This window comes from Caretta caretta, chromosome 6 (genome assembly GCF_965140235.1).
Source record: "Caretta caretta isolate rCarCar2 chromosome 6, rCarCar1.hap1, whole genome shotgun sequence".
Lineage (NCBI taxonomy): Eukaryota > Metazoa > Chordata > Testudines > Cheloniidae > Caretta > Caretta caretta.
The window spans coordinates 105,791,722-105,811,974 of record NC_134211.1 but is presented as its reverse complement, the minus strand read 5'-3'; the positions used below and the strand labels follow the sequence as shown (position 1 = coordinate 105,811,974).

Here is a 20,253-nt window from a genome sequence, read left to right as displayed (position 1 = left end):
AGAAATGCTCAGGGCTCTGAGAATATCTCTCTTATATTAAGGGCTTGCTGGCTCAGGAAGCATGATAGTATTCAATATTCAGCAATAACCACCACCACCACAACAAACTACCATAGCATGCAATTTAAGGAAACCAGGTGGGACATCTGGGCTAGTATAGCAAGATTTGGAGAAACCAAACTGGCAGATAAATAATTACACCTATGTCCCCTCTATAGCCCAGATAGGTGGCATATCATAGCGGAACCCACTGAACTGACAGATGACTTGAATTTCCTCGAAATGGCAACCTAGATTACATGGGTATCAACCGCAGCCTCACAGCAAGCAGACACATCCAGCATGTAATGCCACAAAATGTATTTATGGAGGCCTCAAAAGCAGCTCTACATGAAGCTAATAAAGACACGCCCTCTTCTGCCTTGGATGCCAACAGTAATTTGCCTCATGGAGCCCTGTTCATCCCAAAATGAAGGTCATTTCCTTTAACTACATCTACCTTGCACACACGTTCTCTGACCAATTGGGAAATGATGCCCACAGAGATTGATGTTCTCTGACACAATGGCTGACTTTCTTCCTGAAAGTGCATATGGTAAACCTTAACAACCTTATCAGTGTCTGTGTGATTGCACCTTCTGTCCAGAACTTAAATTAGGACATAGAGGAGCCAAGACTGTTTCCTGATGGAAATACATTGCCTTAAGTGACAAGCATCTCAGTAAAACTCCAAGGGCAAAACTCCACCCTTGAGCAGTAGTGGTGAAGGTGAAGATTCTAAACTCTTCTGCCTGTGCAAGGTAGGTTGGGCAGGGATCTGAAGTAACTCACTCTGCAGTGCTCCCCACTGCTGCCTCTACAAGGAGAAACATATGCTCTCTCTGCACCACCCCTCATCCAGAATGGGCATGCTGCCACCCAGTCCTGGTGGTAGATGGCAATATGCACAGAGGTATGGAGACCTAGCCACTTCCCAAGCTGGCTGACTACATCCCTTTGGGGCTATGGACTGCTACTGAGTAGATTTCATAAGGATCCCAGAACCCCATAGTCCTAGCTAGCACCAGGAATGTACCCCTCCAAGCCTTCATATGTGCACTGGAGGTAGGAGATGCGTAAGAGCTAGGGCTGGTTTCTGGCCTAAATAAGGTTCTCTATGTGATAACCCTCACAGTATCTTGCTCTCCCAGAAGAGCACAGCAAGCTTGGCAAGCAGTATCACAGGATGACCTCCTACAGACCAGTGTCCCAATTAATCCATCATGCTATCCAGAGCTATGGCTTGCAGTCTCAGAGACACCATACCGTAATATTAATCTAAACCATCTTGAAGGATGGAATCCCAGTTACCTAAGTGCTTTATTTTTCAATATTATCACACCCCATGCTCTGCAAGAGGTGACGAATTGGAAAGTTTATGAGCATGAAAGAGAGTGAATATTACTTTATCCCAACAGTTTTCTTAATCTGCATCCTCACAGGGTTTTTTCAGCTACATCTTCTCAACACCAGTCAATAAAAGTGATTGAGGCTACTGTGACGGTTCAGCTCCCTAAGAAAGAAGGGTTCTCCTCAGAAGTACAGTAGGTGAAATGGCACAACCACAATAAGGTCCCCATGATTATTTCAGGGCTCCAAGATCTTCCAAAATGATCAGGAGTAACCGTCAGTTAGAAGAAGAGCAATAAATACACAAGCTATGCTAGCAGTCTAAGGAGGAGAGAACATCCATCTCCAATGTGAGACGTTTCATGAACAATGCCTCTACCTTTGGGTTTAGCTTCACGGTCCTACAAAATAAAGAAGAAGCACATCTAAGTTCTGTTATAGGTGCACTTCCTATTCCCCATGAAAAAATTACATGAAACTGCTGACTGGACCAACAGTTCAGGGATACAGTAATTTGTACTGCTGTAATTGCCATTCGATTCCTTTCAGTCTAGGAAATAATCCACTGCAGTTCCCATACCATTTCCCCCCCTGGATGCTTAGGTACAACATGGCGAGTAGCACTGGCTACTTGGATGCACTCAAAGCACTAAGGATGCCTTGAAATGGAGAAGAGGAAGTTACGAATGTCGCATTCATGAGAAGTGCTGTTTGACAGCACTGGAGATGGATGCCCTCTACTTAGCCATAGAGCAAGTCTAGCACCAGAAGAGCAAGCTTCCCAACAGTCCCCCATAAATACTGTATCTCTCTTTTATTTTTAATTCTGTTCTAAAAGACACCCCCTAGGGATGAGAGGAACAGTCTAATCTCCCAGCAAATTAAACTCAGACTGCAAGAAGAGTGCCAATTACTCTCAATTGTTATAATACTCTTCTGTGATGCAGACATCTATCTGTTAGGTACTGGATTGAAACAATCAGATTATTCAACATAAGTGATCAAACAACACAAAAGGAAACTTTCAGTCCCACTGCCTATGCCATACATGACTGGTGGCTGGACAGAAGACTCCAGCCTCAAATTCTGCCAATCTAAACCCTTTTTATGAATTACTGGTTTTACTTAAACAATTTTATGGTAATGGAAAAGAAAACTACAGCCTTTATCTGAGAATTCAGTGCGGCTGTTAACTACTGGATGTCACTGTGATGTCACAAAATTGAACCAAATGAAACAAAATGGAGACTAAGTGGGAGCGGTTAATACAACTATAAAATGCAGCTCTATACATCACAAAGAACAAGAAACTGCTTCTGAAAATGAGGGCCAACAGGGCCATGCTATATTTGAAACCACATGAGAATCCAGAGAAGAATTAATAGTTGATATTTGTTTTTGAATGTGCTCTTTCAAATGGTGCTAAGGTGTCTTCACAACTTGGGGCATGGGAATAACTATATGAAAAGTGTTTGTTTGTTTGTTTCTTATGTTTGGTTGGGTTTTTTTTGAAAGGGGAAAGCGAAATGTTCTGAGTCAGGGTCTAATTGGAGTCAATGGGACTACTCCACTGTATCAAACATAAACTACTCATTACTCCACCTTCAGGACCCTTCCTGGCCTACCCCCATCATACTATCATGTCTTACACACTTTTGAAAGGATGCCCCACTCCCCCCTTCACTCTATCAATGATGCCAGCCTTCATCACCCACTTGCTGCATTTTCAAACATGCATGCTTGGGAGGAGCACCCCATAAATATCCACAGAGCTACCTCACTGTCCTCATTCAAATCCCTTCTTAAAACTCTTCTCTGCTGTGATACCTAGCAAAAATTAAATGACGGTTAGGAAGCAGAATGGCCGTGACCACCGCTATCATGCTAACCAGGACTGACTCACTGTTTTCTTTTACTTCCCCATGGGTCTATCTGTATCCACCTTTTGTCTTTTATCTTATACTTTGATTGTAAGCTCTTTGGGGCAGAGATTGTCTTTTTGTCAGGTTTCAGAGTAGCAGCCGTGTTAGTCTGTATTTGCAAAAAGAAAAGAAGTACTTGTGGCACCTTCGAGACTAACCAATTTATTTGAGCATAAGCTTTCGTGAGCTACAGCTCACTTCATCGGATGCATTCAGTGGAAAATACAGTGAGGAGATTTATATACACACAAAACATTTAAATACAGTGAGGAGATGTATATACACACAGAACATTTTTTCATGTTCTGTGTGTATATAAATCTCCTCACTGTATTTTCCACTGAATGCATCCGATGAAGTGAGCTGTAGCTCACAAAAGCTTATGCTTGAATAAATTGGTTAGTCTCTAAGGTGCCATTAGTACTCCTTTTCTTTTTATTATGTGTTTTTATAGTACCCACCCCTGGCCAGGGAAGCGAATGATGCAACCAGCGGACCAAATTCGGTAATGAATTCTGGTCACAGGCCACCTGAGGCACACTGCACATACGTTAAGAAGAAGATAGTTCATAGCACAATGGAGGCCTGATCCATGATTGGGATTGATGCTGAATTTTTCAAAACTGGGCTGCAGACCCAAGCCTGGTGCCTCAGGCCTCTCTCTTCAGTGGATGGGAACTGGAAATACAAATTCAAACACCTCAAACTATTGAGAAGTTCAGACCATATCCCAATCTGGATCTGAACTTGGTGATTTTGGCTTATCTCAAGCTATTCTGAAGTGTCTTCAGAACTCTGGACAAACACAGGGATTTCTCCTGGGCTATCATTTATATCATAGCCATCTAAATGATGCTCTATTAATGAATAGATGTGATTTTTCCTTCCATTTGGTTTTATTACAATTCATTTTTCACAAGGGCTAAAAGATGCTCTGGCTGTGTATTTCCAACTGATTATAACCCTACTCTGGTAGATGAAGTCACATATTTATAGTCATCCAGAAATGTATTCTAACAGGAAAGGTAATCCTTATATTCCCATTCCTCATTTTTAAAACATTCTTGAAAATATAAGGAAAAGATTCAACATCAAGCAGGATTTCCAATGGTGCTAATTATGGAGATTATGACATGGGGTCCTAGTTTTCTGTGACAAAAAAACCAAAATTATCCAATAAAAAAAAAGATAAAAATCCAAGTTTTTCCACGATTAAAATGAAATGCTGAACTTTAGTTTCCCTAGCCACAATATAATAGGTATCAGCTAAATACGTTTTACAGTAGAACCCTGTTTATCCAAGCCTCCATTCTCTAGCTCTCTATATTAAGCATACCACCAGATGCCTGTGGCTGACCACTTGAGACCCATACCCACAGGGCTGACTGCCCAAGACCCTTCCCCCCCGTACCCCCCCAACCCCCTGGGGCTGACCAACCGAGCCCCGTCACCCCAATCTTAAAATAAGGGATAGAAAGCTCTTTGCCAATTCTCCTGATTATACCAATTTTTGATTATCCATCTGGCTCCGTCCCAATTAGATCAGATAAATGGGGTTCCACTGTAAATTTAAAGCGCATTCAAAAATCAACCACAAGAGGGAGAGGTTGCGCGCACTAAATACATGACACTGGTACTTTCACTAAAATTCAGTTAATAGTTAATATATGTTTTTATTTTTTCACAAATGTAAAAACTAAAGATTCTCTGTAAAAAGAGCTACAGCTCACTTCATCGGATGAATTCAGTGGAAAATACAGTGGGGAGATTTATATACATAGAGAACATGGAACAATGGGTGTTACCATACACACAGTAACACCCATTGTTTCATGTTCTCTATGTATATAAATCTCTCCACTGTATTTTCCACTGAATGCATCCGACGAAGTGAGCTGTAGCTCACGAAAGCTTATGCTCAAATAAATTTGTTAGTCTCTAAGGTGCCACAAGTACTCCCTTTCTTTTTACGAATACTAACACGGTTGCTACTCTGAAATCTGTAAAAACGTAAATTCCACATGGGATTTTTACATGGGAAATGGATTTCTAGGATCAATGGTTATGACTCAGCACATGCAGAGCCTATTCCTAATTCTAAAGCATTAAATGATTCATTTCTTCAGATATCTGGGCCTCTCCACCCAAACATACACGCAGCCCCTTAGTTCCATGAAGACATACAGTACAGCACAGTGACACCTACTAAGAAAATGCTTAACCACAATATCAGTCTTCTCCACCAAGGATGACTGGCAAGCTCCCTGCAGGAAGCCTTAAACAATAGCCTTCCTCCTCTAAGTTTACCTCAGCCCGACTCTATTCCCAGATCTAAACACAATATTAGCTTGTACTGATTTTCAAAAGAAAAATTCTCTTTGTGGGTGAATCAGCTACGCACTGTACCCATTGTGGCCTAAAATGTTCATAAAAGCAAAAAGACAGTCCTATGGCTAAGGCAGATAGTGTTCAGTTCCCGATTCTGCCACTGACACCCCATGTAACCTTGGAAAAATCACTTAACCCACCTTGCGCCTCAGTTCCCCATCTGTAAAATGGGGATAATAAGACTTCCTTTTTCCCATCATTTGTCAGCCTTGTCCATTTAGATTGTAAGCTTTTGGGGGGCAAGGACTGACTCTCATCATATATTACTATAGCACGTATGCTCTGAGTTTAGTTGGGGCCTCTCTCTGCTACTACAATACAATTAAATATTATCATTCAATAGATATTTGAAACCACCTGATCTGGCTAACAACTGAGGAGCTGATGGTATTAAGGTGGCAAAATCTGGCAGACCTAACCATGCTGTTGTTACAGTATCCCCACTTATATTCAGGCCCAATTAAATTGATGTGATGATAAATAATAATTCATTCATATTTAGTGACTGTCATTTATGTAGTATAATGCCTTCCATGCAAAGATTCGAAGGCACTAAAATTAAATTGCAAACTATACAAAGAATGATCACTGCACCAAGCAATGAAATGCAGACATCTCTGGAGTGAAAAGTGGCAGTTTTTAAACAGGGCATAACAACGCAATGCAAAAATGCAAAATAGAAAATGAAAAGAAATGTCAACGAACTGTAAACATGTGATAATAAATTAACCTTTCCACATAAGAAAATGGGATGTTCAATGAAATGAAAAGACACCAAATTTAAAACTGATAAAAGGAAATGCTTTTTACACAGCACATAATTAACCTGTGGAACTCTCTGACACAAGACACCAAGCCAAGAGCTCAGTAGGATTCAAACAAAAGGTTAGACATTTAAATGGATAACAGGAATATGCAGAATTATATTAGATAGGATAGAAAAAGGCAATATAAATGCTCAGGCTTCTGGGCATGATCCAACCTCAAAGATCTTGGCTAAACTAGGATTTAAGGAGTGAAGTTAGAATGTGTTAGTTAACATGGGCTAATAACAAATTACAAAAGTTTGGTCTAGATGAGGCATGTTGCCTTTAACATGTGCTAAATTGGTCACATTAAAGCTTAGGGTTCCCCCTTAGTTAACATCACACTTTAAAATCTAGGACTAGTCTACACTACCGCACTACATCGGCGCAGCTGCACTAATGCAGCTGTGCCATTGTAGCATGTCTGGTGAAGACGCACTATGCCAACAGGAGAGGACCCTCCCATCAGCATAATTACTCCACCTCCACGAGAGGCGGAAGCTATGTTGGTGGGAGAATGTAACTCACCGACTTAGCACTGGTGTGGACAATGCTTAGGTCGATGTTCTTGCATTGCTTGGGGTGGGGGATGGCTTTTTCACAGCTCTGAATAACATAAGTTACATTGACTTAAGCGGCAGTGTAGACAAGCCCCTAGTTTAGACAAGGACTAGCAGATTCTCCTAAGAGCTGGTTATTCCACAACTATACTGCAGGGTTACTTGTAACTTCCTCTAACGCAGCTGGAATTGGTCAAGATAGGCTGCTGGACTAGACAGACCTAGAAATATCCAGCTTGGCACCATAGGCAACCAGTGTAAAACAGAGCAGCTTAGATACAGCTCAGGGTCTGAATTGGGCGGGTCCACTGTGTCCAAAGTTTTCCATGAGAACTGCCTGTCATGAACATCCAACCAATTCATTTCTGTTACAAATGATGTTTGTGTGTGTTCCCAGGGACCACTGTGGGTTTTTTCCTGTATAAACCTATTTCCTAAGATGCACCCTATTATTGAGCCCATCATGTATGGATCAATTTTCCCATTGAATCACAAGAAAACATGCAGTGTCACATTCACTGTTACTCAATAAAAATCAAGGGTTAAACTACATACAGAGTGTTGTCCACAGTATAAGAAATCGCATACACTTTCCCTTGCAAGCGCATAACCCTCTTCTGTGAATAGGATTTATTTTTAAAAGGAAGAGAAAGTGCATGAGTCAAAAGGTTCATTTACAAGGCTGTCATGGAGACAGTGTTTTTAAATAACCACAACTACATCAAATGATAATCATCAAACCAAATAAACTAAATGCCAAAATACTTTGAAACCTAAAAATAAGAACTAGGTCTAAATTACCCTAATTTCTACGGTTTTGCAACATTTCAGAAGTTAAGTCACGTTCTGAGTGTATACTCTTTGTTTTTCATTCTTGAAGAGCAGTGAAGTGGTTTGTGAATCACGCTTTAAGAGACATTTGGCTGTAGCAAAATTGTAATAAAAAATGCATAATATGTACTTAAGAAGGAAAGTAACACCTCTGCCATAAATTGGTTCTTTGAAATATTTAAATTAAAAAGTCTAAAGCATACCATGCTTGAACAGAACAGAATTAAACGGCATGTAACTTAGATACGTAGGTTCTCTTACAGGGATAAATTTAAAATTGGGATTGCTCAAGGAAAAAAAAAACTTTCTTAAAGACAATATCAACATTGTTAGTGGGATTTTCTCCAGTTCAGATTTTCTTTTGTTGTTGTCCGGAAAACCTGAATTTCCATAGTAATTCACAAGAATTATCATTAACAATGAAAAAAATTATTCATTTAATTACATTCCCCTTTGAGTAGTGGAGGAATTTTTCAGTAAAACTGCTTTAATGAACAGAAAGTACGTAACTATGGCTTGGTGTTTTGTTTTGGTTTATTTGTCTAGTCACTGAGGGTAAAATCCTGAAGTCCTTGTGTACTCAGTTCTTACTCAGGCATAATTTCTAATCAAGTCAAGTGACATTTTGTCTGAGTAAAGTGAATAAGGGGGTAGGGACTCAACTCCACGTCTGCATCCATTTATGACAAGATTTCCCCACAGATCACAAGCAAAACCCTACTTTGGATGACAGAAGAAGAGGGAGCAGAGATGCTACCCAGTGCTATGCAGTTACTAGAATTCTACCAGAAGGAGAATTCTACCATTCTGCAGAAATGGATGAAATACCAGCTGTGAGGTGCACTCCTAACAGGAGCCCAGCATGCACTGGTCTAGCTTAGGAAGGAGCACTAGCTAGGCCAAACAGCTACCATGCTCCTTAGTGCTAGGGGGGAGATCCCGCCCTGCTGCTTGTATCTAGAGAAGAGGTTTCTGATGTTCCCTTTTGATTATCAATGTGGAACAGTGCAGGAATTAATCCTATGTTGGTAATACCACACCATCAAGCACTGGATTTTTACGGTTACTGAAGTTATGTACCAGTTCTTCAAAGAAAGGCACAATACTCTATTTAAAATAGTCTCTAAATCCTCCATTTTTAACATATTTTTAGGGAAAAATGCAAATAAAAAGACACAGAGTAAAAGGAATGTAACCCAAGTTCAAGATATTGCATATTACTTCACTGGGCTTTGGATCAGGCTCTAACCATATCTGGTTCATACATTAAAACAAATTTAATATACCCAAAATGTATTCCCATCCAAAAAGCTAAGCAAAAAAGGATACAGCAGGAATGTCAAAATAGTCAAAAGTAAATATATTTCCCCATCTACACATGTGTGAGCATCTCTTTTATCCTAAAGAGTTTGTCTGTTCCATTCAGTGCTTTTATGTGGATCTCCTGCGAGTTTTGTTTTGAATTCCTTGGTATTAGTATCAGTTTAGCCTCTTGGAACCTCTGGTTATTAGTACGTTCCCAAGGAAAGTCCTGATCAGAAATGAGAACCACCTCTATGGGCTATAAATACACCACAATTAGCTTTGAGAGTAAGTTTATTACAAAATATACCAAGAACCCCCTACATATTGACTAATATTTCAGAGGAAGGCACACAAATAGGGAAATAATATATATCAATACATAAATATTTAATTTTATATATTATTATATATATTTTTATATTATTTTATATATTATATATAGTGCATGAGTCTTTTATATATATATATATATATATGTTCTGCATACCATGTTTATACACCACAGACATAGATGGGATTAATAGCCTCCACTCTCCAGTCTCTATATTATCAAAGGATAGTAAGAACATTCTACCTGTCCTCTACCTCTTTCTTTGCTGAAAGTTACTTCTCTGTGTATATGACTGCCTCAGAGCCTTTTATAAAGGGAGCAACATTTATTAACTATCCAATTAAATGCATGTATTATAGTTGCTGTTCATGACACTGTACTTCAGGGTCTGTCAGTATTTCCATTATAAACTCCTACCTCCCAAGGTTTATAATTGGGATGTAAAATTTGCACCTTGGAATACAAGGTTTCAACCCAGAGACAGTTCTGTTCTGGCAGAGGTTTATTTATTTGAACACTTTTGACAAGAGCCTGCTCCGCTCACCAAATTTAAACATAGGACCAAGTCTCATACATGTAACATGACAGCCAGGTACATCATATTACAGGTGGCTTTTTTTTAAAATTTTTAGTTACGCTATAAGTAGTGCCCTACCAATTTCACGGTCACAGGATTTTAAAAATCGTAAATTTCATTATTTCGGCTATTTAAATCAAATTTCATGGTTCTGTAATTGTAGCAGTCCCGACCCAAACAGGAGTTGTGGGGGGGAGGTCATAAGGTCATTGTAGTGGGGGTTGCAGTACGGCTAACCTTACTTCTGCGCTGCTGCTGACCTGCAGAGCTGGGCAGCTGGACAGTGGTGGCTGCTGGCCGGGAGCCCAGCTCTGAAGGCAGCAGCACAGAAGTAAGGGTGGCATGGTATGGTATTGCCACCCTTAGTTCTGAGCCGCTGCTGGCAGGGCGCTGCCTTCAGAGCTGGGTGCCCAGCCAACAGCCACCACTTTCTGGCTGCCCAGCTCTGAAAGCAGTGCAGAAGTAAGTGTGGCAATACCCTAAAATAACCTTGTGACCCCCCTGCAACTCCCTTTTGGGTCAGGACCCCCAATTTGAGAAATGCTGCTCTTCCCCCGTGAAATCTGTAAGACCAGATTTCACAGGGGGAGACCAGATTTCACGGTCCATCATGCATGTTCATGGCCGTGAATTTGGTAGGGCCCTAACTATAAGGCTAGCATTTTCATATGTGAACACCTAAAGTGAGGCACCTAAATCCACACTTAGATACCTAAGTGCATTTTTCCAGACAAGTGCTCAGCATCTCTGAATACCAAGGGCTAGATTCACATAGGTACTCAGATGCCTAAACCCCAGACTTAGGCACCTAAATCCCAGTTTTAGGCTCCACTGCAGTTCACAAAACTCCTGTCAAACCCTGTAGCTGCCTAAACTCAGCACCTAAATTTTCAGGGTAAAAATTCCCTCTGGGTATGAGCTTCCCTCTCAGCATACACACTGCAGCGTCACTCTAGGCATCCAGACACCTGTCTCCTGACTAAGCCCCACTGTGATTCATGAACCACAGGGAAGATAGACATTTCTGATGGGAGTGAGGAGATGTGGGGTGCGGGGAGGAATTGAACTTGGGTCTCTCTCATGCCAGGTAAGTTCATCACCACCTCCTCCTCCTGCCATTTTGTATGAAGTAAGGCAAGCACCTAACTCATTCTCACAAGTAATGCCTTATGCGCCTAAGCCACCTGACTCCAGGATACGGGTTCCCAGCTATGGAACACTAGCAGAGATAGGCGCCTCCCTGCAACCTGGACGTAGGCACCTATCTCCAAGAGAGAAGCAGGCTTAGCACCCATCCCTTTCATCAGCATCTCCCATTGGGTACCTGAGGCAGCTCCCCACCAACCATGCCAGCTTTTTGTGAATCTCATTCTAAGGTGCCTCTTTCCCCCTTTGGCAGCCTGGACCCAGGTTCCAGGTCTTCTTCCGGGAGGAAGAAGGACATTTTGCATATTGCTCTAAGCAGTCATTATGGCTCTATAGTGAACCACCATATGCATCTATACAAAGGAGTACAAAAAAACAAGGCACCCTCCAACCGCGCAGGGCCACGACTCTCTCTCCTATGTACAGGGGACCAGCCAGGGCAGGACGGGGCATTGGTTCTACCCCTGCATAACATACCAGCCAACAGAGAGGGGAAAGTAAGATGCACTGGAAATGAGGTCAAACAAGGACTGAGTTGTGATTCTGAGTCAGTCTGCTCCTGGAACAACTGCACACTACGACTTACCCAGGGCTTGTGGTAGTTCTGTGATCTATGCCTATGCATGTAATGTTATGTACCATTTAAGCTCTGTTACCCAGAAATTCAAGCACCAAATCCAGATGTTGAATCAGTGCAAATCTCAGAGAGCTTAAATGAACCACTTGTAAACTGCACTGTATACATGCACGGGAATGCACCTATTCCTATATCCGGACAAGATTTTACATTGCATCTGCCCCACTTTCACATTGCAACTGCAAAATGGGCTGTGATGTGGTTACGAGGGAAATAGTTCCTACCTGTGTTCTATTAGCACTAAGCAATGTAGAAGACGAGTTTTTAAACATGCTGAGAGGCCAGTGTTGCATGCCGAACTTCTAATGTGTTCGTGTTGCAGTAGCCTGCCCAGAGCCTACATTCCTGAGCCTTAGGTCCCTCACCAAACTACGTCCCTCCTATAGCCTGACTCTCTTTCCACTCTTCAGACTAAAAAACGTGAGTAGGAAATTTAGACAACTGCTAGCACAATGCCTCCTCTAAACCCCAATCCTTTAATGGCATCTCCAGGGGCAGGACGTTGCTGCTATATACCACTTCAGAGGGCATCAGAGTTATCCTGCAGGGATCCCAGTGCTGAATCAGGACCCCATGTCTAGCAGGCAGAAGTGCTTTCCAAATGTAGTAAGTTAAATTGTCTCCAGTAAGTTAAATTGTCTCCTTTTTCCATACCAGAAAGACTGACCCTAGCTTTTTAGTGGGGACGCTGAGCAACACATAGCTGGGACTAGTTCTTTTGACTGGCATTCCCAAATAAAAGGTTTTAAATGCCTTCGAAGAGGGGATTTCACCAACAAAGAAAACACAGTGTTTATGTGAGAAGCATTTTGTTTGCAGAACCCCACAGCTGTTTCTGCTGGCGTTCTGAAAGCGGTTCCACTAAATATCGGTGAATGCTGTATAACTCATTTTACTGTTTTTTCCACCCCTGACTACATAAGAAAGGCTATACTGGGTCAGACCAAAGGCCATCTAGCCCAGTATTCTGTCTTTTGACAGTGGCCAATGCCAGGTGCTTCAGAGGGAATAAACAGAACAAGTAATCATCAAGTGATCCATCCCCTGTCACCCATTCCCAGTTTCTGGCAAAGCCAAGGCTAGGGACACCGTCCCTGCCCTTCCCGGCTAATAGTCATTGAGGGAGATAACTCAATCAAGGAGTCCTCACCCTAATGGATCAATCAGAATTTGGATCTAACAATCTATAAGATACGCTGGTGTCACAAAGTTAGAATCAGATCAGAACTTCCTAACCCTGGGAGTATTTGAATCTGGTTTCCGTTCAGTCCCAGCTCTCATTACTGTTATTTCGTGTTTGTGTTACAGTAGCACCCAGAGGACCTACTGTGCTAGGCATTGTACAAACACAGAGAGTGAGTAACTTCGCAGCCCAAAGTGAAGGGGGGCTAAAATGCTTTAAGCAACCTTTGTGCCCTCCCAAACCTGGGCTAGAGAGGCCCCCACCATAACAGTTACAATCTTGGAGGCCTATCTAAATTACAACAGCCCCCAGAGACTGCACTAGCCTCCTCTTGCCTCCAGTGTGCTCCTACACTGGGGCTTGCAAGGGGGTCCTGAGGAGGCAATCTTAGGGCTGTCCTATACCAGGCAGAAGGAGATGGGGCTTTTAGAGCCCTTTTAGGTTGTACTAGAGATTTTATCTGGCATAACAGGGCAAGGGCGAGGATCTCACCCAGAGTATCCTGCAGTGTTGCCAACTCTCATAATTTTATTGCAAGTCTTGTGACATTTGGTGTCTCGTTAGAGCCCCAGCTGCAGTCTTCAGGTTAGCTGCAGGCTTCGGGTTATTATCTAAGAATCTCAGCTTTCATTAAAAAGAAAAAGTAAACATCCACCCTTCATGGCTGCTGAGAAAAGCCTGACACCCTAAACTTCTCAACACCAGAAGGCAAATAAAAAGAAACCCAAAATTATGATTTTTTAACTCTTGGAGTTGGCAATACTTCCTACCCTAATGTCCTTCCACCTTACAATCTAGTTTTCGACAATACACAATCCATTTAAGAAGGGATAAGAATGACCAGGACTGGGAGAATACGAAGGGAACAATGACTGAAAGATGCATTTACATGGCTAGTTATGTGTACAGATCATTTTGAATCAATTATACTTTTAAGGAACAATTTTACAGTGAAGCTATATTACACCTTAACTGCAGGAGTTGTTGCTTCAAGGTGCCTCATTGCAGTTGACAAACTGGGAATAACATCTTTAGAAACACATTTATGCTTTTTGCTGGAAAGATCAAGATTGCCACAGATAATCCAACAACTTGTTCTAGAATGCACATAGTCAGAGATTTTTTTCCCAGCACAAAGCTATAGCTAATATGGTAGTTTAACATTAACCACATGCCTGACAGTTGGAATCTTTCCATTGACTCAAGTGGGAACTGGATCAAGCCCCACATGCATAAGCAGAACTGATCTAGAAATGTCTTCTAAACTGAATCATAAGCAGTTTCCTGTAACTTTCAGGAAAGATTCCAACTGATTTCTGCTGCCTGGCCCTTGTGCAGAGATCAACAGATAATCAGCCGATGGAATCTTCCCCAGCAAAAAATTTAGACCAGAATCAACCTTAAATCTGAACTCCTTGCTTCTGCTGGCTTCTACAACAACCTTCTCATTACGTAAACTCTGGGCCCAATTCTGATCTCAACACTACTGGATTCTAATGGAGTTTTACAACACTATGACTGGGATCACACACTGGCCCATAGTTCTTTTGGACATAAAGAAAAAAAGGCACGTTAAATTAGATGAGAAGGGGCAGAGAGAGGGGAAAGGAAGTCCAAAAAAGCAATGTCCCTAACTTAAAAATGTGTAAAATAAATATACTACCTTGAAAAACTATAGCTACAGATGTAGAGAGTTTAAATGGACTTGCTGTATTAATTTCCATACTACTGAAAGATGGCTCCACTGTGGAGTTTTATATACAGCACAAGCAGGCTGGCCTACAGCTGTTTGTGCAGCACCCTTGAAAACGTGTTTTCCATGGAGTAAGCCACCTTGAACCACTTTATTTCTAACACACCAAAGGATTTGTTATATCAGGGTTTTCAAAACATTTTTTGCCAGAAGTGTTAATGGGTGTCATTAAAGCTGCCAAGTCGCACGGTGCACACAGAGATTCTCGCTGGAGTTTATACAATCTGACATGAGAATGTTAAAGAAAACAGAGCACATATATGGAGAGTGACAGCTGATTATTTATTTTTCCATATTTTTCGAAGTATCAATAAATCCATTTGAAACTTCATGGCTTGAGATGTTGTAAAAGCGGCAGAGAGCAGGAATTATAATTTAGCTTCATTCACTTACTACACACAAACACACACAAAGAAATTTACTCAGAATATAGTCACAAAATGAACTTTCAATCATCAAAAGTACGTCAGTTTCCTGGAAGGCCCTAGAAAGGTGCTACCAAAAGGAAAATTACAAAAAGTGATAGCCAACTCATCAAACAGCCACAACTATTTAAATCCCTTTTCTGGCTTGAATAGTTCAGCAGGACAGTTTAAAGAATGATGTGTTTGATTCAGAGCCATTTCCTCTACAGCAGAATTGTAATCACCTGCAATTTTTTGCTGAGGATTGCAAGTTCTGTCTCAAATCCATGAGCCTGTGCAATGCATTATGCCAAACTCATGAAGCACCCGGAACCATTATTATAAGAAGGGTTGGTAACACCACCAATTAGTAAGGTTGCCCGGCACTTCCCATTATAAGATGCTGCTGACAGTTGCTTATAACTTTGACAAACTTTAACCATCTGGTGTTTGTTTCAGGCTGATTATTATAATTATTGTTATTTAATTTCAGCCAAAATGACTTGGTTATTTTTGAGAACAAGGTTATGGAAAAATACATTGTTTTGCCTGTGTTAACAAATTCTGGCACCCTTTTCTTTGACAAGCTCCAGCACCCCAATGTTGGAGCGGGAGCTTGAAAATTTGGCAGAAGGGTGGCCTTTGTGTCAGCGAGGTGTCTTTTGCTGTCACTATGAAATTCTGCATAAATTTGTCAAGTTATAAGTCTTTGAAAAAGTGCAGTTTGCACATTCTCAGTAGGGCCTTCTTAGATTTTAGGAGATAAATTCCCTGACGATTCATTCCATCTGCACTAAGCATGGTCCAGCCTGGGACTGAACAGGAATTTCCCTGCAACTGCAGCTCGGTTTGCTGCAGGCAGTGTCATGTCAAGGTCCGGGCAGCTGAAATAAAAGCAGGGAGAAAGTCTCTCCTGTGCCCTCAATGAACCCATGCCCTGAGCCCAGGCCACATGGAGGAGGAAGCTGCCTGATTCAAATGCAGAGAGGACAAGAACCAGACCTGTGTGGAAGTCAGGGAATGGGGAAGTAGTCTGGGACAAAAAGCCTGGTGATGGGCAGAAACTGAGTGAGTCTCTAAGGTGCCACAAGTACTCCTTTTCTTTTTGAGAATGTAGGCTGTCAGGATGTGGCAAGAGGGAAACTGGGACTGAGTGGGGAATGGGGGAGAGAGACAGCAACTGGGTGGGCAAGATGACTGGGAGGGAGAACCACTGCGTGGTAGGAAGGAGCTGGGGGAGGGCAGACAGATCTAATAAGGAGTCAGCATACCAGGGAAGAACTAGGACAGGCTGGGTCAAGATACTGGGACAAGGAATCGACGGGGTGGCGAGCACTGAGATTGGACAAGGAGTCCTGAAAGGCAGATGGGGACTGGAAGCCAGTGAGGATAGAGAATGTGGTTTGGGTGGGGTGGGGAGGGGAGGTGACTGGAGGCAAGGGTGGGGGGAGAAAGACAGATCAGATGAGAAGACAAGGGAAAGAGACAAGACGGGGCAAGTTGGAGGGGACAGGGTAGAAGGAGTCAGTCCGGCATGGGAGGCATGGGCAGAAGAATCTGTGCCCAGGAAAGCCCATTCCTCTCCTGAGCCTAGAATGGAACTGAGGATTTTTCCTGAGTCTCACCATTCCTTTGTCGTCAGCAAACACCTGTGAAACCTACTGGCAAATTGTTTCATCCCACTCCAGTTCTGGTCCACACAGAGGATGGCAACCTACTATTAACTACTATCAGTTACTCCATTAGCTCCAGGGGCAGATGTATGTGTGGTGGATCTAATGGTTCCAACCCTGCTGATGACCCAAGTGGAGTCAGTATGATGCCACATGATGGAATTTCTAGTTTTTCAATTTGCTTTTTTAAGAACCTAAGAAATTATACATACACACACACATCGTCCCCCCCTCCCCCCCGGATATTAAAAGAACATCATTAAGGTCTCAGATCAACCACTCCAAGTCAGGAAATGCCAGAATTAAGTTTGCCTGTGCAATCTTAACTTGACCCCCTTCTGTATCTGCATTATGATACCGTCTTTAATTCTACGACCATTACTTTTCCCACTTTGGTACTTTGGCAAATTTCACCCACAGAGTCTTACCTCCAAATCATGGATTCAAATACAGCCTGTGTCAATAGTGACAGAGTTATCATCGGAAACTCTTCTATCTTGGTTTTCATACCCATTACCACAGTTTCAGAGAGCATTTAGTCAGATCATGTGAAATGAGAGTATCCAGTTCCTAGTAAATAAATCTACACATCAATAAAACTATCACCTCTACCCCCACCGTGATCCCACAAGAGTGGCCAAGACTGAATGGGAGATTAAACTGTTTTCGCACTCAGTGCAGCTGATCCTCCCAAATCAGAACTGAAGCACATTAGCAGGGCAGGGCAAGGGAAGTTTGTGATGTTCTAATCTATTCCTTCTCTGTTCTGTGAACAAAGGCCATCACTCTCCAGAGTCTGTCAATCTGGTGCCCTTCCTGAGCACTAAATTCAATATAAAAATAAGTATATTTAAAAGAAAATCTGTATTAATTAGTGACATGCCAGGAGGAAAGGATTCTTCTGTTCCTTATTTTAAAAGTTTGCTGCATATTATCCCCTTAAAGCCTGGCATTTAAATATAGTTGTTTTCTTTGTTTCCAATAACATCTCAGCCACAATTACTTAATAAATTATAAATCATGATGTCGTTTTTATGTAAATGCAGTTTTGTGTTCAAGCACAGGATGAATGTTTGTGTATGCAAATGAACGAAGGATATGTTCAAAGGGGGTCGCAGTTCAAATCATTCCAAACTTTAAAATGTTTTTTACCCTGTTAATGGTTCAATATTGCATCATTTTCTTTTTTCCTTAACAATGAATCATTTGTTTGAAATTCACCTGTTGCCAACAACCAATTTCTGTTTAGCGCAGCTTCATGGAAAATATGGTCATGTGTCAGCGTATAGTTCCTGCTTGATGTTGCATATAATTCTTATAATATTCTGACTGGCATGTGCTAATTATTTAGTACAATAGCTCATCTTAGGGAGCTGTAAGGCTGTAAAAGAAGGGTGGTAATTACTCAGAATGGGACTGTCTAGTTTTTTTGTTAAAACCAAAGTGTGGGAGGGAAAATTTTAAAAAATAAAAATGACATGAGAAAGGATTGAGCTGCAGCCTAGGAATGCTGAAAGGGTTAATATTCTGAAGATTTTATTACTTGTAAGTATGGAATCTAAGGCTTCCGAGGCAGATGCTGGTGCTTAGTGACATGAGCGGCAGTTATTAAATATATGTTCAGATTCTATTTTTTCTACCACTTTCCACTCTAAGGGTAAAACCCTCGTCCTGCTGAAATTAACAGCAAAACTTCCATTGACTTCAGTGGGGTCAGGATTTCACCCCAGATTCCTTACCCATCTAACTCTGATCACAGTTATAGCGGAGGAGCTTGGTTACTCTGCTTCATCCCATCTGCCCTGATCCTGCTGTTTTGCGCTGCTCTGCTTATCCCATACTTTCCAAGGCAGTCGTTTTCCGATGAAGTGAGCTGTAGCTCACGAAAGCTTATGCTCAGATAAATTGGTTAGTCTCTCAGGTGCCACGAGTCCTCCTTTCCTTTTTGCAGATACAGACGAACAAGGCTGCTACTCGGAAACCTTTACCAGATATGCGAAGCTCGTCTGAGGCCATGGCTGCACTACCAGCTAGCAGGGCGAACACACATGGTCATGCTCGCTCTCCTCTGAGCTAGCACACTAAAACCAGGAGAGTAGACTCGATAGCACAGGCGTTGGTGGCACAGGCTGGCAGCCCCGAGTACCGACCCGCCTTGACCCCTAGGTACGTACTCAGGGCAGCTAGCTTGTGCCACCGCTGCATATGCTACGGCAGCTACGCCACTATTTGTACCATGCTCGCTCAGATGAGAGCTGGCGCGAGTCTGTCTACCCGAGCTGGGAATCACAACCTGGCTCACAGCGTTAACATACCCTTAGCCAAGCACCGTCCCAAAGAGCATAAAACCCCACAAAATTGTTACTAAGATCAGAGCAAGAGGGCAACATAAAAATATCCTTTCAGAAAACTGCTCGATTCAGGAAGGACAGTAAAATGGTGAGTAGCATCTACTCTACATTAGAATGGCTGTTTGGATTGTCACAGATCGAGGGATGTACAACCTTCACAAAGTACTAAGGGGAAGTTTGGGGGGGGGATTGTACAGGGGAAAAGGGGACCATCAAATAAAGATGGGAGGCAGATATCAGAGAACAGACTAGCAGACCAATAAGTAGAACAAACAGAAAAAGATATTCAAACATTTTGCACTGGATGGATTTCTCAAGTAAAAATAACTCACGTGGTGATTGGAGAGTTGTACGGAGGTTGAGCCCCCTATCCAGCACTGTCCTAAAACCAGATTGCATCCAACAGCCCAGGCACTTAACGCAGAAAAGAGAACATGTCTTTGCCAGATGTCTGGGGTACTTCCAAAAATCCATACCGAAAAAAAAAAAAAAGCAGTTTAAACCATGCCACAAAAATGAGGAAACCCCAACAATGAAAACAGCCAAGAAAAGAGTTTCAGAGACTCCATCTAAACTTACTGCTGTACTAGATGCAAGGTTCAAACAACTGGAATGCAACATAAAAGGAAAACATAAAAAACCCACAATGGACTGACCCAATCCTTCAAGATACTGAATATCTCAACACCTCTTGGCTTCAGCAGAAGTTGAGGGAACCTGAAACCTCACTAGATTGGACCTTTGGAGTAGGGTAAAATTCAGGACTGGAGGACAGAATGAATGAACAAGAAACAGACAGGGAAGCCATGATGAAAAGGGTACAGTCTATGGGCCTGATTCTGCTCATATGTATTGCTGGGCATAGTGCTTTCTACAACAAGCACACTTCAACAGGATTATTTGCAGTTGCAGGGATTACACCTGGAAGAACATTTTGGGAAGATCAAATACACCAGAAGACATGGAAAACAGGACAGTGTAAGAAGATTTTCCAAAG

At 41.9% G+C, this 20,253-nt stretch overlaps 1 protein-coding gene across 19 annotated transcripts in view; it reads right to left on the bottom strand.

Moving 5' to 3' along the window:
* The window catches only part of LOC142072579 (uncharacterized), a 265,356-nt gene that overhangs the window by 150,474 nt on the left and 94,629 nt on the right, over positions 1-20,253 (bottom strand). For 2 of the 19 annotated variants that reach the window (XR_012669063.1, XR_012669060.1), the window contains exon 2: positions 19,589-19,715. The exons of the other annotated variants lie outside the window; for them this stretch is intronic. The gene's annotated coding sequence lies outside the window, so the exon portion shown is untranslated. The remainder of the gene's footprint in view (positions 1-19,588; positions 19,716-20,253) is intronic. 19 annotated transcript variants of the gene reach the window in all.